Genomic DNA, 18,745 nt, shown 5'->3' on the forward strand with positions numbered 1-18,745 from the left:
TCACTCTATCTATAGTGAAAATCACATTAAAATCTGTGGAGTATTTAAAAAAACAAAAAAATCTACGTCCACATCGGTAAGAAACGTCAAACAAATCTCAGAATATTATTGAGAAAACGTTTATAAGCCATTTGAAAATTTGTCGATAGCTTTTGTTAATAGTTCTCACCGCTAGAGCTTTTAGTTTCTGTAAGAAAAATCGGTGACAAGTTAGAGTAATAGACGCTGTGGTGGACTGAGATAGGTAAAGTAGCAGAGTAAGTAATTTTCAGCTGGCATAGTGGCAGAAGAGTGCGACTGTAAACGCGTTGAGTGTGGGTTCGATTCTCTCTCTATCAACATCACTCCCATGTATGTTTAGCATTTTGCAGTGGTTCAGCAGATTAGGAATTTATGATTTTTAAAAAAAAATATGATTCTTGAAGAAAATTGGGAAATACACCTCAACTTTTGAGTCTGCGCTCGTGTTTTCTCCTCAAACCAGCTCAATAATACCTGCTAAGAAAACAATTACGAATCTGAACCACTAAAAATCGCTGTTCTTACATAGGTGAAGTGGATAGTACTGCTTGTCTCCATCTTTGGACCGCCGTCGAAATTGAAAAAAATCGAAATTTACTTTCTAACGAATGAAAATATTCCTCCACATTTGACGTCATGCTGAGGAAATAAAAGCCACCACATACTCTCATAACCTAATCACATTAATTTTGGTCCAGCGGGACTCGATATTTATGAGTGTGAACAGCCTCGTAATAGGCCCTCGTATTTTAGCGACTCATATAAATTTGTAATGACCGACTTTAGGTTACATGTTGTTACAGTTGAGTTTTTGTTTGTGTGTTTTTGAGTTTTTAAGTGTAGATTTTATTTAATTTACATTCATATAGGTACATGGTACAGGCACACCTACACATTAGGTGTTCCTTGTCATTTGAATGATCCTTCATAAGAGTAGACAAAGGTTATATTTGATGTTTATAATGAGAAAACATATTATAACCATAGTTAGTCATTCAATCATTATGTTAAGGTCTATTCTAAATTGTTTATAAAAGTATGTCGCATTGGAAAAAATTTACATATTAAAAATAAAATTAAACATTGAAAACAAAACATAAATTGTGACTTAATTGACTTAAATTCACCCCTGAATTAAATTTTGTAAATCAGTTAAGAAATATCTGCGTTATCGGTGCATATGTACATACATAAAAATTATGTATGAACCTCATTCTTCTTGAGGTATTTAGAAATATCAATTATAAAAAATTTCTAAACCAAAAAAAATGAAAGAGAGTAAAACAAAAGTCCTAAATCAGGATTGAGAGTAACAAAGTTTTTTCCTATCACACAATCAAAGGAATCGGTTGAAAATATTGGATTTTAGAACAAAAAAAAGTTGTGTCAAAAAATAAAAATGCCTCCCGCTCCGTAACAATCCTTTGACAATCGCGTTAACAAGTTAAAAAATGTTTTTCCATAGTTGATGTTTCATAACCGGTTTAGAATTTAGATGCTGAAATATTTTGGGGTTACCTTTTTCCTTGTTGTTTTTTATTTTTTTATTTTGAAAAAAATATGGTTATTTCGACAAAATATTTGTAAAAATATACTTTTTACATTTCCCGTACCGTGTATGGTGACAGAAACAACTTTTTTCAGTTGTTGCACATTTTTCTGATGTAATTTAAAATTTATGTCGTCGATTCGACTTCCATTCGGGAAATTAATTATATATTTTTATTTCTTCATGGCGGACCTCTTTATACGAAATATCAATTTCGGCTGAAAATGGGCCAGTAACACACAGCCTTTGCAATCACCAGGCACAGAAATGAATGTTTGTACTACACCGACGCTAAAGAAGACACAATCGGCAGGTTCATCCATCGGGCAAATAGTTCTTCTACGGCTAATATAATAAACTGCAATCTCAAGATGAAGACTACGAGGCAATTTGGAAAATAACGGTGAAAAAATCTACATTAACACCCAAAACAAGGAGTGGACAATCACCGGATTTGACCAATACCAAACCTGAACACAACCATCAACTGTTCTGAAGAATTTTAATCATGTGAAAGATCTCTACTCAATACTAAACTCAAACTTAAAACCATAATAAAATATAAGAGCAGAAAAATACATGGACGATATATGTAGTAAGTTTCAAATAAATATGGAAGAAAAATATGTAAGAACATTTATGAAAAATTTCTATACTTTGGTCCTTATTTATTAATAGGTAAAACTCTTGTATTGAACTCTTAGCACATTAGACAACGACCAGACGCTATCTCGATAGCTTTTCCTCTTAAATAAATAGAAACGATGCCATTCTACTTCTCTACTTGAAAATTCCACTGTGAAGTTTTAAAACTACCCCAAGTAGTTCAACGAACAGTTGCTTTACATATAAATTGGAAAAACTATTATCGAAGCGTAGCACCCTGTATATATTTTGTACATTTTATATTGGATTTGTATTATTTAAAATATAGATCGATTAGAATAACTTTTAGATTTATAATTTTGTAGTATTTTATGTTTTTTGGAAAATAATATTATGTAAAATTAAATATACCTACTTTGCAAGGAGCTTGAAAATTTCAATTGCCCGGAAAATATTAATTAATATTGTCTGAGCAATCATGATTTTCTTATGCAAATTGTTGTAATACACAAATATATTGGCAGCGCAGCAGGACAAAGATAATAAATAATAGAAAAATATAATATACCAGAGCGAGGAAATGAAAGTATTGAATATTTCATTTCCCAATGGGAATGGAACCCAAAACCACCGCATTTGCAGTCGCCCGCTAAGAAGTTTCTTCTTAGCATTTCATGGATTCACTGTGTATAAGTGCAAATCGTATTGCAGGATAAAGAGGCAAATCACAGCGTTTAATTCCGCCACTAAACAAGCAGCGCCTCTAAGAATCGGCGGAAAATGTGTAACGAGTATCTTAATACTACTTCCCTTTGCCTACCCTGTTAAAAATAAAAATATAATTACATAATTTATCAAAAACGTTAAAAAAATATGAAAATAAAAAAGAACACCCTTGTCAATTTCTGCCACGACGTAAAATTGGTACACAAGCTAAACGCCATTAGTGAGTAAAGTGGATCTTTCTTCGTATTTTCGCTGCAAGTAAATAACGCAAGCAGGTTAAGTGACTACAAAAACATCATTAAGTGAAATATTATAAAACTCAAATAGGTGGACCTATTTGAGTTTTATAATATTTCACTTAATGATTATATAAATAATAGTTTTTCTTAGTTTTCGCTAACGACCTATATTCGTATAATTAAATTTTATATGTTATTAATATTTAAAAAGTTATTAATATCTTTTTCTATATATCTTAAAGACTTAAATGATTTAAGCCAAGTTCTACTCAAGATAAACACACCAAATCTAAAAAATAACATTCCCACCCAAGAATAATTATAAAAAAACTATTATCTTCCACAAAAAAAAGCAATGTTTTCATAAAACTATGTTAAGTAAAACTCGCTCGTAATAAAAGAATCGGCCATTTTGTACGGATCCAATGACCTGGATAGTGTGATGGCGGCCGCGAAGTTTCCCAGCACGGATATTACGTCTGATTCAATGCGTGCCAGAGAGTCCGAGAGGGAAAAATGGAATATTGGTACTTGTCATGTTATTTTTTCATTAACTTTATTAGAATTTTAAGTAACTTTTAAGTAGTTTAAATAATACTTTAAATTTTTATAGGAAAAATTTGCAAATTAATTTACAAGCAGTTATTTTATTTTAACGAATTTTTCGTTAACGGGATATGTAGAGAAAATCTAGTAATAACGCGTTGAGATTTTCATTAGAAAAAATCTAATTAAATGTTATTTCAAATATCTACTTCTTTAAGAGGATATCGTAAATATTTAGCGAATATCCTCTTCAGTGATTACTTCGCACTTAAACACATTACATATTGGCTGGCTTACCTTGCTCTAACCAAGAAGTGAACGGATTCCTTTAGCTTCAACCTGATTTGGCAAGGTAGGCAGAGAAAATTCGTTGTCCACTTCGTTGTCCACTTCCTGGCCAATTTTCAGGACACAGTTTACATTGTGTATAGCGGAAGGATATTTCCCTGCGTGAGAACTGAACCCACTACTCTCACATTTGCTGTCTGATCTGCCGCTGTACTACGACATCCTCAATTATATTTTTTGCTTATTATTTCAATAGTGTGAACAATAATTATTATTAATAACCTTTGCCAACCCTGGTTCTAAAAGTCTGAGTCAAATTGTATGCTGTTCCTCATTAACCTGGATATTCTATTCTACAGATACTCTTTTGATATTCTAAGAATTTTACTAAATATTAATTCATTTGCCGCGTCTGTTTACTTTTTCGGTTATTTTATTTTTTTGTTATAATTATAACGTTTATATAGATATTAAATAATATTGTTATTTCTTTAAGACGCTATTTTTTCTTACCTATGCCAACAATTTATTCCCTAGAGTGGGGCTTGAACCCAAAACTATTCCGTTTACTGTAACATGTAGTATCTATTATTATATTCGATATCAATATTTCTAAATTTTAAATAATAAAAACTGTTTGATATATTATTTTTCGCCACTCAATGCCTTCCTAATTTGGCAGTAAGTGGAGAACGGAAGTGTTTTAATGGGAACGGAGTGTTTTAGCACTAGATTTTCTCTACCTACGCTCCTATGTGCGAGATACAACGTAAAGCTAAAAAATATACTATTTTATAATACTTGAAAACAAATCCCGAATATTGAAAAATAATCCTGCGGATGATAAAATTCCCACTAAAATTAATGAACTATTTGATTACATTCTATTATATTTTTGGTATAAAATAATTAAATACTAACATATATCTATTGCTATTTTTATTTGATGACCAAAATTCTATCGTGACGTATTTGGGATGTTTTTACATAATATAGTGTAACTGGATTTAAATAATATTCAGAAAAGTGGTGATTATTTTATATTTTTTAATTAGAATCGAGGCCATACGTAGCGCAGGGGTACAAGGGCTCGAGGAAATGAAATATTTAATATTTTCATTTCTTTGAAAAGCGGAAAAGCGGAGTGTCTTAACACTAGACTCCCTCTGTCTACCCTACCACATGAGGGATACAATGTAAAGCTGGAAGAAAAAAAACAACTTCTATATAAAGAATACTTATAGCTTTGTATCGTAATTTATAAATATAGTATCATATACTCCTCTTGCAGACTAACATTAAATCAAAGTACCTACAGCATAAGCATAAGCGACATAACCCCGCAGCTCACATAAGCCATTCCATAATAATATTCTCTTTGTTGCCAAATTGTGCTGTAAATATTCTGAGCTAGCACCCAGCTTTAGCAATTACGCGGTTCTTTAAATTTTTATTGGTGTTCACAGTAATGGGTAAGTGCTGACGCAGCGCTCGCGTCCGACCAGTTCTAGATTTTCTTTCATAGTACAGTTCGTGTATTGAATGCTTATTTTTCAAGATATTCTTCTACTGCGAATAGAGAAATATCTTTTTATGACATTTTATGTCAATTAAAATATACTAGTAAAAGTACTACATAGATTTTTTAAAAATAACCAAGCTTTAGGATTTTCCTGCTCAGGTAAGCGGAGGGATTCTAGTGCTAAGACCCAAATTTCGTAGAATTATTGAGACGTTCTTGCCAGGGCTTCAAAATGAAAAGTATTCGAATATAATAATTCCCGTGAGTGGTAATCCAAAACAATTGCGTTTCAACTCAGACGCTGATACTCTCTTTTTCACTCTCCGTCCAATTTCCGAGACATTGAGAACGTCACATTTTGTATTTATTTATTGTTAAGCACAGAGACATATAAAAATAATTAATTTTCCTAAGTGAGAATCGAACCCACAATCATCGCATGTATGTATGTATAGCCAGATGCTGCAAATAAAAAAAAATTGTGAAAAAAGTGGTGTGAATCGATATCACCGTTACGATTCACTTTCGTTACTTCAAGTTTTTATTTTCATTGTATTCGAGTTTTTGAACGCTCCAATTGTTCGTTGCCAGAGAGAAATTGTTACGTCTGTCAATCGGGATTTCTCACTGTATTAATAGGTTTTTTTCAGCTTCACGCTGTATCCCGCACACAGCAGGGTAGGCAGAGGGAACCTAGTGTTAAAACACTCCGTTCCCCACTTTCTGTCGAAATTCTGGAGGCATTGAAGATATGGAAATATAAACGTAAATAAATATTTCACTTCCTCGAGTGGGGATCGAACAGTTCACATCGTTACAGTCACACCCTTGCACCGCTGTGCTACAACGGCCTAAAATCTATATATATAAAAGGACTTGTCCTCACTGACTGAGGTAAGACGCACGCACAGCCGTAACCGCTGAGGGTAGAAACGTTAAATTTGGACAAAAATTTACTTTCGTAATCTGGACATCCACTAATAAGGGATTTTGAAAAATGTTAACCCTAAAGGGTTGAAATAGGGGTTCAAAGTTTGTATGGAAAAAAATTAAAATCGGAACCGATTTTTATAAAATTTGAAATTTAGATTTTTAAAAGTATTTAATTGAACACGTGTTTCATCGTTTTCTAGAATTCTCCCCCTAAGGGTGCAAATAAGGGGTTGAAAGTTTGTATAGGTTTTTTTTAAATCGTTACCAATTTTTATAAAATTTGAAATTCAGACTCTTAAAAATATTTAATTGAACATATGTTTCATGGTTTTCTAGAATTCACCCCCTAAGGGTGCAAATAAGGGGTTGAAAATTTGTATGGAAAAATCTTTAAATCGCCACCGATTTTCATAAAATTTAAAATTTAAACTCTTAAAAATATTACATTGAACACATGTTTCATGGGTTATTAGAATTCACCCTTAAATACGCAAGCGAAGCTGCGCGCGTCTGCTAGTATAATTATATACGTATTACATCTACCATCAAATTAAAACGAACTTAAACAGCAAGTAAAATGTAATTTTGCTCCATTTTTAATTTTTACGCGCTGATATTACTAATAGTCGAGGCTTGTAAACTACGAACGGTACAATGTTTGTTTGAAACAACTTTCAAAAAATATTGCGGCTGAAAATTTTGTACTGGAAAAGCCTATGTTTGAATACAACTCAATGTAAAATAGACTCTAACTTAAGGATATAAGGTATAAAATGAATGTAACGTTTTAGTTAGAGTTGTTTTTGTGAAGTGAGAAGTTTGTTTAGTCTCAACAATATTGAATGTAGGCCATCAAGGCGTATATAAAAATATATAGTTATTTCCATATTGAAATATTTCTTATTGGCTCTATTGGTATTTGTTCTCGTGTCCTCGCGTCTTATACTCTACGCGAATATGTATATTTATGAGAATTAATGAGTTTTAAAAGAATATAATAATTCCTTCTGTCTATCCTGCTTTGCAGAAAAAAACTTGGGGTAAATAATATATGTGGGTATCTGATGTTTCTATACCTGGTCAAGGTCGCGGGAGGCCACTGCATGCGGCGACATTATTAAAAGTGCAGGACTGATCGCCTAAATACTTGGAGGATACCTTGGTCCAAAAATAAAAGAATAAAGGGCCATCCCTAGATGACGATCTGTGAAAAAAACAGTTTTCCCGTTTTCCCGTACTTGAGAGAGAGAGATAATCAGTCAATCAACGACGACGACGACTCTGCCGAATTTTTAGAGGCATTGCATGTTGAGTGGCGGAACTTAACGCCACGCTTTGCCTTGAAGCCAGAGCGAAGAAATAGAAACATAAATTTAGATTAATATTTCATTTCCTCGAGTGGAATCGAACTCACAACCGTCCCGTTACAATCACACCCGTGTGCCCCTGGGCCATGACAGCCTCAATATTCTCTATTCTTGTTACGAGATTTACGAAGATTTTAAGAACCTCTACGAAGTTTCTTATATGCAATGGTTGTAAAGAAACTTTAGTAGTTTAATGCCGCTGCTGACGAAGTTACGGCTTGTATTTAATAATATACAAAACTTTTCCCTAGTTTGTATGCCCGTTAACTAAAACATTTTACTGTTCTTCTTCTTTATGAAGAACAGGGGAACTAATCTTTGATTATTAATATATATCAAGATTTTCGTAGCAGTACCATATATCACATACTCAATTATATTACTACTAGTGACCCGCTCGCGGCTTCGCCCGCTTGAACTACATAATTATTTTTTCAGTAATCTGAATCATTTTTGTGATCTAATATTATCATTTTAAAATTGATATCTTTACATCAAAAATTAAAATTTCAGTCAATTTTATAAAAATGTTATTTTATAGCAATTTTGTCGTATAAAATAATTAATTTTAATACTTATACTTTTTTTATTTACGAATCGATTGAAATATATTAAGCACTAAATGTGAAGGGAAACTTGTCAAAATGAATTCCCATTTTATCTATTTTCGGGCGAATTCTGAAGGCATTTCGTGTCGAGTGTTTTAACACTAGATATCCTCTAATTATTCTGCCATATGAGTGATACAACCTGAAGGTAAGCTATACTTATCACAATTTATAAATAGGACAAAATATCAAATTTTTAAACTTAACCTAAATCATCAATTCTCTTAGTTTACAACCATACTATATCTTGAAAATTAGACGGAGTTAAAGGAATAGAGTGTTTTACCTCTATGCCCAGGTGACAACGTGAAGCTAAACTATACTAATCTCACTATACAAACATGGTAAAAAAAAATTCAATTCTAACCCAAATCTTATAAATTATTCCTCTTATTATATTTTTATATCAAACAATTCATTAGAGCTAATTGAACCTGAATTTTTATGGCGCTGTAAAAATGTAAACGTCCCTGACAATGACGCACAAACGACGGCACCGTTTCATTCATTCCTTTTATGGTCATACAAAATATAATTTCCTTTCAGTATTTGTACTTACGAATGTGTTTTCGTTCGTGAAATTAGGTGAGTAGAATTAGGTGAATAAAAAATTATATTATACAAATAACGGTAGTCACGATGCAGGCACAAGTGTGACACCAATCAACACGGAAAGTGGAGAGCGGAAGTATCTTAATGGGAATGCAGTATCTTAAAACTAGTTCCCAGGTTCCCTTTGCTCACCCGGCTATTTGAGAAATACAGTGTGAAAATAAAAAAAAACCTTTAGATGTTAACAAAGTTTTATAATGCTTATTAATACTATTCTGTCTCCACTATTCAATTCAATATATTTCTATAGTAAGTAGAAAATAGATTAATATCTTAACATCTTAACATTAAAACCTAATTTTTAACTTATAATAGAATTACATGTTATTTATTTATGAATTTTAAAAAAACTGTTGTCAGTTATTTATAAATATTACTAGGCGTGATATTTTTTTTTTTCATTTTTTTTTTATTGTAGATAGGCAAGCATTTGTCCGCTATCTCACCTGGTGGTAAGTGACGATGCGGACGAAGATGGAGCATGCTTGCCTAGGTAGTGCCTATACACTCGTTCTTCAAAGAGGACCAGGTTATACTTGGCGGGGAACAGTTCGGCAGGCAGGGAGTTCCACTCCTTAGCCGTTTGCATTAGGAAAGTGGAGGCGAAGCGCGACGACATATGGGTGAAATCCCCGCCTTATAATTAGAAGACTTATATGTAATCTGCCCATTCATAGATAAATTTGATAGCGACCTAACCTTTAAAATCTCTTCCATTTATGTAATAACAAAAAATATAATGTAAATACCAGTTTATTATGGGAAAAATATAACATTATACATCGATAATTTAAATAAGAGTAAACTATTATTAGTATGGCAATTACAAATAAAATACTAAAATATCACTATTTTTATTATAGAAATAACGTCAAACGCCCACACTAACCTTTTGTTCCAACATTATTTTAAATACAATAATGTTTCTTAAAAAATCATGCTAGGCCAGTCGTGGTTTCAAATATAAATATAGATACAATAGTATAACAATGCCATTTGGAGATTAGTAAAGCTTGCAAATTGCCTATATATATTAGATGGCTAGATTAATTCCCTAACATACATACCTCTAAGTTTATCTCAAGTCTATGAATATTTGAAATGCATGTGTAATAGACGCTAATGCAAACGGTGGTTTTGGGTTCATGTACTGCTTTGGTATTTCCATCTTAGGAATTCTGACGTTGACTATGAAACAAAATCAACAAATCTACTCTAGATTAGTACTAAAAAACTAGACAGTTTTAATACACTCTGTTATCCATTTTAAGCCAATTTTTTCAATTTCCCTTTGTTTTACTGATAGTAAGCCATCGGTCTGTTAATGACGAAAATAAATGTGTACTCCTCCGAGTCGGAATCATACCCACAATCTACGATGGCCGCGACAGCCTAGCAGCCTAGGACTAACGGATTAAAAATAGAGTAGTATGTAAATATTGTAAAAATATATATTTTTAGCTCCATGCATCTAGCACAATAAGCAGAAGAGAAGAGAAGAACATCATCCAACGGCCATATTTGAATATGTCATTATTAATATTAATATTAATACCGTCTTCACTGGCTTCGCTTTATTTACTTTACTCTTTCTGGAAACGAAGTAAAGCGCAGCGTTAAAATCCACCACTCAACATGTAACATGCAATTACTTTAGGTTGGAATTTGAACCTACAACCATCCCATATACAATCAATCAAAAATTAAACGTGCAAACATAAATTCAATATGAACCAATCGTTAGCTACAGTTTACTAAGAAAATACAAATATATACTTTACTATTAAGTTTGTATTATTCGTAATTCCAATTAGGTTATTACAATAATTGAAACGCACGACTGTTGAAACCAACTATACATTTACATGGTATATGAAGGTTCTCTCAACCCTTTATATATATAGAGTGAGCTTATGGATTTAAGATATGGAATTGTCAATCAAATTATAATATTATCTTGACAATATGTAATTTATATTTTTTCAGTTTACTTTGTGTTTCGCATTTATAATGGGAAGTAGAGGGAACCTAATTTTAACAGTCTATTTCCCCGACTCCTCTCACTTTACGGTACTGCGTGATAAGTTATAATTCAACGCCACGCTTTTTCTTGTAATTAATGCTAGACAATGTAAATAAGTCATTTCGCTAAATAGAAATCGAACTTATAACTCTCTCGTTTTTCATGTATTATACATTTATTCTATTTTTGAGTTAAATTTCTACGTAAACACCGTCCCTCGAGTGGGAATCGCACCCACCGTTACGTTTACAACTACAAAAGTCAGCTTTACTAATAAAATAGCTACAACGAAATTATCTACTAAATAGTAGAACTTACTAGAACAGAACACTAGTTTTAACCTCTAAAAATCTACTTTGCGTTATCCGACCAATATAAAATATGAAACACTGTGCAAAATTCGTTTTGACCCCCCCCCCCCTCGCCGCTCGTGAGCTGTCGGCAAATTTCGACTGACTTCGTAACGCCGTAGCGGCAGTTACGTAGCGACAGTCGTAGCGCCTCTACGTCTCTACGCCGTTCGATATCGTGGCTGTGTTTATTTTGATGTAGTTTTGAGTGTTACTTTTCGTGCGTACTAACATGTTCAGTGGCAGTGTTGTGGATATTATCCAAGTTCCCGTTTAATGGTGGAATATAATGGTAATTATTAACGTTTTTTTTATTTATGTAGAGACGGTTTTAGATTTTTTTTGTATACAAGTTTTAATTTTTTTTCTAACTTTAGTTATGGAAGATTTAATTAGATTTTTTAAAGTTTTAAATGAAATGCGATTGATAAATATAATATTTCTTTATAACTACTAAATATTCTAAAGCGCAAAATCGCAGACGTTTTCGTAAAGAAACAGTTAAAAAATAATGAATTTTCATGATATTACTAGTAATCATAAAAATAATCAATTTTCCTTTAGATCTAGTGAAAAATTTATTAATCAATTTAATAAAGTCATAATAATTCCTAAAGTAGAAGGACTTGACAGAAAAAATAACGAAGTCATCAAAAGAATAAATCTTGAGACGTAACAATGTGTATGAAAAAAGTCATGAATAAATTATTATGCTCTTCGGTTCATAAAACAGTAAACAAATATCAAATCAGCTTCACGCTGCATCCCGCTCATAGTAGGGGATGAAGAGGGAATCTAGTGTTAAGACACTCTGTTCCTGAACACTTTCTGCGGAACTTTTCAAGCTATTGCGTGTTAAATTGCGGAACTCAACGCCGGGCTTTTGCTAAAACAGAAACAGGCAGAATAATTCTTCTCTGAGATACAGTCAAATGTTACGCGAGTTCATTTGGTAACGAATCGAATAACGATCAAATTTATGGTTACTTCGGCTATAAAGATCCGAAGCTCAGCTGTGATGGACATTTTCAAAGTTCAATACTAAAGATCATCTAACATGAAATACTATTCAACTAGAAAACTAAATTTTAATAATAGTTTGTCTTAAATATTATTCTATAAATTAGGAACTGCACAACGCGGCGTTGGGTTCCGCGACTCAAGATGCAATGCCTCGAATTTGGGTGGAAAGTAAAAAACGTCGATTTTTCACACTAGGACCCGTAGTTATAAACCGCTCTCAAGTCTAAGATCGATCTTGAGATGCCGTTTTCAATTATAAACTACATATCTAAGAATCAAAATGGCATCTCAAAATCGATCTCAAATTTGAGAATGATTTATAAATACGGGCCTTAGTTCTCTACTTACCGTGCTATACTAGAAAAATAATATAATAGAATTTGTTAGCTTATACAATAATTTAAGCGCGACACATTAATTACAGGTTAACACAGCATTAGGGTAAACCTACATCTAGTACTTACATGGTATTTATAATATAAACATAATTTATCATAATACAAGTTTTTTAAGGCCGCTCCTACACAAGCGTGTGACTATAAGCGCGACAAGTTGGGGTTCGATTCCCATTTGAGCGAAAAAAATAAAAAAATCATTCTTTTGCTATTATGTCGAGGCAAAGCACGGCGTTGAGTTTCGCCAATCAACACGCTATTCCTTCAGAACGTTGCATAAAGTGGGTAACATATAATAGTCTTAATGGGAACGGAGTATCTTAACACTAGGTTCCCAAGTACGTTAAAAGTGTACCTTAAAAGAAAGTGAACATTACGTTCTCCATTTTCTCTCCATGCTAAGGCACGGAACTCAACGCTGAGCACTATTCTCTTTTCTCTCTGTATAGGCTCTTTACATTCTACTATAAAATATTATTAACTAGTGGGCCCGGACGCGGCTACGCCCGCGAAAATATAAGCCTAAATAATTAAAATAAGTTAAAAAATAATAATAAGTGGAGATTTATTATTAGAAAACATATCTGAGTAACCGAAATGAACAAACAAAAGAAGTAAAAGTAACTAAAGGAAATTCTTAATATTAGAAAAAAAACCTAAAGTTTGCTGTGCGCGCGTACTAAACATTTTTCTATATTAAATAATTATTAATTTTTGCGAACAATATTAAATAAAATCTCAAATGATTAAAATTACGATATTTTAAGTGTATAACATCGGTATAGATAACCGAACTGAGATAAATTAATTATAAGCAGCAAATAATTACATAAAAAATAATAGTAATTCGAAAATCTATAAAAATTTACAAAATCATCAAAATCTGCCCGTTCGCGTCGGTCATACTCATACTATGTCGCCCGAAGGCTAGGTCATTTCGAACAGTCACATCTTAATTATTTATTAGAATGTTATACTGTAAACTATAATTTCCATCTAGATGAAATGCTAAAAGTGACTATTATATTTATTTTCATAAGGATGAATATCAAATTATAGAAATCATCTAATTTTTGTTAATGTATACAAATCTATATCGGCGCGCGCCATGTATGCATTAAGCAAACTCACTTTGGGTGACGTTTTCTTAAAACAGCAAACTTTGCAATCCGTTGCTTAGCAACGCATAGCGACGATTGTTATTAACATGGCGGAATAAATTCCTTGTCAAATTAATTATTTTAATATATTGGTATATAACGAAAATATTACAAATATGAGAAAAAAAAAGTATCCTATGTTCATCCCGGGACCCTCAAGTATCTCTATATGTGTATTTTATCACAATAGAATTAACGGTTTGGCCCTGATTGCGTAAAAGACAGACAGACAGACAGACAGACAGACAGACAGACAGACAGACAGACAGAGTTACTTTCGAATTTATTATATAGGTATGGATAAAAGTATTTTATTGGATATTTTTATCTTCTGTAATATATTATTTTGCTGTGAATTTTTTGAAACGAACATAACATCTATTATGTTTTATTCTTTTGCAGTTTAATAAGAGCTCTCGCGTTTCAGAAAATAAAACTATTATATGAGTATAACTTTCATGAACAGGTCACTAAATACTGTATGACTTTTGTAATTTTGTTTTTTTCCTTATTTCTTACCATTTTAATTAGTTTGTATTAGAATGTTATTTTTAACAATTTATAGATATAAAATTAAATTAGTATTACAATAAAAAACTATTAAACTTTTCAAGCAAGCATAGATGGATGACAATTGAAAAATAAGAGCAGTGGTAGTGGTTTCAATCCCCACTCGGGTGAATTATTTTCATAACTTTTTGTTTTTATTTTGTCCTGTGACGACAGTTTCTCTGTAACCCAAATAAAAACGGGGTACAGCGTGAATCAAAAAAAAGTTGTAAGAAAATGTCTTACAAAGATAATCATTGTACCGCCACCTAACACGCAATGCCTCCAGGATTCGGCGTAAAATGGGGAACGGAAATGTCTTATTGGAAACGAAAAATATATATGCAGAGATAAATCACTTACATTTGAGCGATTAAAATGTAAATGAATAATTTCTTTAGAACGAGCTACAATGGATCCGGCGAAGGTTGCCTTTTAAGTTAAGATCTATGAAGTTTATTTCAAGACATTATTACGCTCTAAATTGTCTTTGTTTCGGTAGCATTGCAGATATTATTTTTAGGTAATTGCCTTTTGTACTAAATTTATATTTTTTTTTGCTATCTTATGAGTTGGTAAAAGTAAAATATCAACTTGTGAAGAATTAATCTAATATTCTCGTCGCCCAGAATACGAAAACCATTGATAGAAATAGGATTCTAGGTTTTTTTTGTCTCATGGGGAATAACGCCATTGTTAAAATAATTTTTAAATTTCAGCCAGATAAAGTACGGCGTTAAACTCCACTGCTCCACTGATCCACCGCACGTTTCGACGGAACACTTTCCCTTCTCTCACGATTGTGCTAATCCTCTAAGACACTCCGTTCCCTACTAGAAGTGTAACGGGATGTCTTAGAGAGGATTCACAGCACCCCACTATAGAGCCTGTTAAGGTTCTTTCTCGGGCCGATCTCATATTCATGTACGAGATATAGTTTTATATGCGTTATTGGATCGGAATTTGACCAGAATGATAGTATGAATGCTTTTATTGTTTCTCATATAAGAATATTTTTAGTATACTTAAACTTAAATCCCTTAATATTGCCTCTGCCTTCCTTGCGGGAAACAGCGTGAAGTTGCTTTTTTATAAATAGTCACAAGTCTATACAAATTATATCATATAGGAACAGCGACGTACAGATTAGTGATAGCGGTGCTTATTCAAGAGACATGGATTCAAATCCTATTACGTTCCGGATCTATGTAAAGAATTCTAATAATCTTTAGAGCTTATTTAAATTTCATATTGAATTATTTCTATCTTTTATATGAGCATCTCTGCTTTACATTTTTCATAACAACTCCTTTGTTCTGATATTTTCATCATATTATCTATGTCATTGCTGAGGCCAGTCGTTGCGCAGGGATATAAGCGTGTAACTTTGTGGGTTCGATTCCCACTCGATAAAATGAAAAGTTTAATATTTTCATTCCTTCGCTCCGGTGTCGACGCAAAGCGCGACGTTGAAATCCGCCACTCAACACGCAATATCTCCAAAATTTGGCGGAAAATGGAGAACGGAGTGTCTTAACGCTAGGCTCCCTTTGCCTATAGGTACTGCTATATGCCGGATACAGAGAGAAAAAAATATATATATTTTCATTTCTTCGAATGGAGATCGAACCCATAACCTGTCATGACCCCTGCCACCCTGCCACTACTGGCCTAGTATATAGTAAAGTATATTTTAAATATTCTTATTCTGTACCAGTCCCAACAGACAACGCAAGTCACGTAGTGCTTTATAATAAATTCTATATACACTTTAGCCCAATTTAACTTAGAAAGGTGCTTTAGACGTCAAAGTAAACTAAAATTACAGTTGCCTAAGACAGGAAGAAGTAATTTTGTTGTGAACCTTTAGGTTAACAATTTTATTGAGGGAACATAGTAATTTTGGAAGTTTCATTAATTTCTATGAGTAAAATATTATTTTGAGTAATAATGTTTTTGATGTTAAGGACAATGGTTCTGCGTACAATTCCCATATTTTTTCTTTTTTTGCCGTTTTGCTACACGCTGACGCACATAGCAGGGTAAGCAAAGGGAACGTGGGAACCTAATGTTAAGACATTTTATTCCACATAGACGCTTACGTTGTCTACTTTCCGCCGAATTTTAGAAAAATTGCGTATTGAGTGGCGGATCTCAACGCCGCGGTTTTACTCGTTACCAGACAGAAGAAATGGAAATATTAAATAATTCATTCCTGCCAGTGAGAATCGAACCCACAATCTCTTGTGCCTACATTCATAGTCACACATTTAACAAAGTTTACATAGTAAATACACTTAACTCGATCTTCATAAAGGCTTTGTGTAACGGAAGTGCTACAGTATTTTATTGTTAGCTTTTTACTATTTGAGATTTATAGCATGATAAGAGTTAATAGGAGAAGTAGTTGTTTATTGCTTGGTAAGATTTTTATATATACCTATAAAATCATTATATATATACGAACTAAATATATTATTAAACTAAATATATACATACATACATAGTTTCACGCGTTATCCCTAGCGGGGTAGTCAGAGAGAACGGAGTACCAAACGCTATGGTCATCAACCTCTCTATACATGCCTTCTGGGGGGTCCTCATGCTTTTTTCATGATCTTCCCTTCAGTATCCTTGATACTGCGTTTTCGAAGGTCAACTGAGGTTACCCCTCTTACCGCTCACTACTCTAAACTAAATCAGTTCATATTTCCAGGACTTATGCGTTTCATTTATGTAGCTGAATAGGCAGAGTGTGAAGACATTCCGCTTCCTATTTTCCGCCAAATTCTAGGGACATTGCGCATTTAGTAGCGGAACTTAACGCCGCGCTATGCCTCGATAACGGAGCGAAGAAATTAAAATAAATAAATATTTCCTTTCCTCTAATAGGAACACACACCAGTTAAACCCACTACATGACTCGTTTACAATCATGTACAGCTTACTTCTTAATTATTTTTCACATAACTACCTTAAATTAAATTAATTAATCTTTCCAGGTCTTGAACCTGTTCTAAATTTGACACAAATACTTGAACTGTGTCATGACGACGTCAGATATTTATTGACATTTACATTTTTCAACGTCACAATTTGTATGGTGAATGCCACAAATGGTCTTAGTAATAGGTTGTGGAAGCCAAATCGTTTTTCAAGTCGGTTTTGGTTCGCCCTATAATTCATAGCCACGCAGTAGGTGCGCGATATAAGAGCCAAATGGGTATTTATTAGTGCACTAGATTCCACTTGCGACTGGAAATTTATCGAAACATTGTTAAATTATGTATTTTTATACATAATAGGTATACCTAAGTTGTAAAATACAATATTTGTTATATATTTCGAAGGTTTTTTAAAGTATGTTTCACGTTTGGCAGACAGTTTAATCATTTCTCTTGAAGGAAAGGAGGGGTTCCCACTTCTCTCTTTTTAAGAAGTGATCCTAAATAAATTGCCTATGCTTATCTACATTATGTGATATATTTTTTTTTATATTTAACTACACGCTGTACCCCAAATATTAGAAGATTCTCAAGAAACGTTTCCAGAAAATTTGGGCCAATTGAATATTGAAGGCCGGAAGGTGCCTAATTCCATGTTTTGTTAAGGTACGAGGTAAGGTGCGAGGAATAGAATATCATGCATTTCCCCCAAGTTGGAACAGAACCCACTAACGTCACGCGCCGCTGGACCATGACGGCTTCAAAAAGTGGGGTAAATGTGAAGAAATAAAAAAGAGCTTACCATAATGGTATGTTTGGTGTAATTTTGTATACAAAAAGATACGTTTTCGAATCTTTTATGCTTACATCTTTGCTTATTCATAAAGTTTTCGTGACATAATGCCCTTGGATGTCAGGTTGAACACTTCTAATATATTACTTTTGTACGTCAACCTCTTTTTGGTGTTTTCTAGTTTATTATTATTCTATTCTATTCTATTCTATATTGAGTAAGAGAGTGTGTTTATCTGTCAGTTTAACCAACTATGAAATGAAGATTTTTTTTTAGCTTCAGGATGGGCAGATGGAACCCGGGAATCTAGTGTTAGGGCACTCCGTTCCAAATAATAGTTTTCCGCTCCCTTTTTTTTGCTAAGTTTTGGACACATCATATTTTGAATTCATTTCCTCGCACATTGGTTCTTTCGTTCTTCGCTTCTCTGATAACGAGACAAAACGCGGTGTTTATTTCCGCCACTCAATACGCAATGCCTCCAGAATTT

At 33.0% G+C, this 18,745-nt stretch overlaps 1 protein-coding gene across 2 annotated transcripts in view; it reads left to right on the top strand.

Moving 5' to 3' along the window:
- Positions 1-11,517: 11,517 nt before the first annotated feature.
- LOC146531878 (zwei Ig domain protein zig-8-like) overlaps positions 11,518-18,745 on the top strand; it is a 237,154-nt gene continuing 229,926 nt past the window's right edge. For both annotated transcript variants that reach the window (XM_085197097.1, XM_085197098.1), the window contains exon 1: positions 11,518-11,682. The gene's annotated coding sequence lies outside the window, so the exon portion shown is untranslated. The remainder of the gene's footprint in view (positions 11,683-18,745) is intronic.

This window comes from Heliconius melpomene, chromosome 14 (genome assembly GCF_056956725.1).
Source record: "Heliconius melpomene rosina isolate 202511_hmr_F chromosome 14, ASM5695672v1, whole genome shotgun sequence".
Classification (NCBI taxonomy): domain Eukaryota; kingdom Metazoa; phylum Arthropoda; class Insecta; order Lepidoptera; family Nymphalidae; genus Heliconius; species Heliconius melpomene.